The following is a 2512-nucleotide window of genomic DNA, read 5'->3' as shown; positions in this document are numbered from 1 at the left end:
GTATGGTGGCCGAGGAACCTGTGGTATGAACAGTAGCTCGGTTCCTTGGTTTTGTTCACCTCTTCAGGCCTGGTTACTTCCGGTAGTTTAATCCTATTACTCTTGAGGAGCGTGTCGAGGGTTGCTACCACTTGGTCTTCCTTGAAGTCGTATTGCCTCGGGGCATGTTTTTCAAATGGCCTACGCTTCGGCTTTTGGGTTGGTTTGGGGGCCAGAGCGGAGTCAACGGCCATGATCTCCTTTCCTCTCGATCGAGGGGGATTCCTAGGGTTGCTCGGCTCTGTAGCTCCCTTTTTGGGGTGAGGCTCCTCGACCTCGAGCCTCTTGATCATGTTCTCAACGTACTCACCCTGGCGAACGAGTTCTTTCCAGGTTTAGGTTTCTACCGTGCCAACCTTGGACAGAATATGGATCGCATGGTTATTGTGGCATATCTCAATTATTGTGGATTTGGAGACTTGGTCTCGACAATGAACCGATCGATTCCTGAACCTCTTCATAAAATCGTTGACTGACTCCGACTTCCTTTGCTTCTCAGCAAGGAGGGTGGCCATTAACACCTTTGTATCTTTATCAAAGAAGTGGGCCAAGAAAAGCCTTTCCGTGTCAGCCCATGACTTGATAGAGCCTGGTTCCAACTTGTGGAACCATTCGAAGGATACCCCCTTGAAGGTGCCGATGAATAGCCGGGTGAGGATGGCGTTGTTCCCGGTGAGGAATCCGTTTTGAGCTATAAAGTAGTAGATATGCTGCGAGGATGAGCCCTTGCCATCAAACTATACCAAATTGATGGGTTTGAACTTTGTCGGGTAGGGGATTGTATCCCACTTGATAGGGTATGGTCTAACAACCCCCAGTTTGTTCATGTTTTGTTGGAGCTTCAAGTCATTGAGTTGGCTTTGAAACTCATCGAATCTCCTATCCTGGGTAGTACCCCCAGTGCGTGACGTTCCTTCCGACGACTTTTAGGGGTGATCCAATAGGAGTTTGACATTATCCTCTTGCTCAGTCGTCTGATTAGGAGTAGGTTCCCATTCCTTGCCTCCCACCGGCTTTCGTGGGGTACGCATAGCCTTCTTCTTTTTTTTCTTTTTGTTCAGAAGCTACTCCAACATGTCTCTTATGGACTCGATGGCGACCTAATATTCTTCAAACTTTTAGGAGATCGTCTGATCGCTTGAGGCCTCAGCCATGTGCACTCTCGCTAGCTCATCGTGACTCGAGTGTGATATCTGGGATGTGGCCGCCGCTGAGCAAACTTCCTCTTCACCACCGGAAGGGGGTGCTAGGAGAGCATAATCGAGCGGGATGTTTACTCCTGTATGACTGCGGGTGTGCATGAATATACTGTTCGCGGGGAAAATCGTTTTCTTCATTGATGTCATTGTGATCTCAAAATAACAACTTTTTGTGGTTACAAAAGATCCGGTCTTTTTTTAGATCCGGTTACAACGAAATCAATCTTTGCCAACGCCGGGGTTAATCCGTGGACCACCGCGTGATCTAGATCCGGTCGGATCTACACGATTTAACGGGTATTATTCCACGAAGGGAATAATAGCCGGGAGGAATTAGTTCACTAAGGAAATAATCGCTCGGATCTCGGGATCTAAGACCAAGCTTAGATCCGGAGTGTGATCTCGTGTAGATCTCAGATCTGTTCTTCCCCTCTCTCGAACTCCTGCCTTTTGTGACGTGGATGCTCGCCGAGGATCAGATCTGGATGTCCAAGTCTTCAAGTCTTCAAAACTCTAAGCTCGATCTTCAATCCGGCAGAGTTTCGGCTCTCAAAAGTCCAACCTTTGAAAATGAACAAAAGGGGGCCTATTTATAGGCTACCCTCACTGTGCCTTGGGCACAGTGCAGCCGGCCACCTTGAGGTGGCTCGGCTCTGGGCCGGCCACCTCAAGGTGGCTCGGCCACCGAGCCACCTCAGGGTGGCTCGGCTTTGGCCGAGCCACCTTGAGGCGGCTCGGTTTTGGCCGAGCCCATCTGGGTTTGGGTTTCTGCTGTTTTCCGCCTTTGGGTTCTGTCCGTGATTCGGTTGATCCAGACTCTGATTCGTTGATCTGATTTGGCAGTAAATCAGATTCCTGATTTGGCAGTAAATCCACTTCTGAGTTCGAGTCCGAAACTGATCTTGATTCGATCGTGATTCGTCCGAGGTTGGATCACTCGTTGACTCTTTAACACTTGGCTTGATTCCAAACGCGAATGGATTTATTCCGTTGCTTGCGTGCGATTCGTCGCCTCGTTGGTTCGTCGGTTCGTGCCGAGCTGTGCTAAGGGACCTATAAGCAATTTTATATGCCTACACCTGTCCTACGAATGAGAGGCGGTCAGAATCGAGGAGATCCCAAAGGAATTACCCGCTGCTAAGCCTTCTAAAGAAGAGGCTACTAAAGAAGTTCTCGAGGGAGCACCCTCTCCTGAGCCTCGCTCCTTAAGATCATCAGGGAAGAGGGCACTTACCACTGAGAAGGAAGGCGAATATGATAGGAGAATTCGCAAA

The sequence above is a fragment of the Asparagus officinalis genome, chromosome 9, assembly GCF_001876935.1.
Source record: "Asparagus officinalis chromosome 9, Aspof.V1, whole genome shotgun sequence".
In the NCBI taxonomy this organism is placed as follows: domain Eukaryota; kingdom Viridiplantae; phylum Streptophyta; class Magnoliopsida; order Asparagales; family Asparagaceae; genus Asparagus; species Asparagus officinalis.
Note: the sequence above shows the minus strand (reverse complement) of the source record.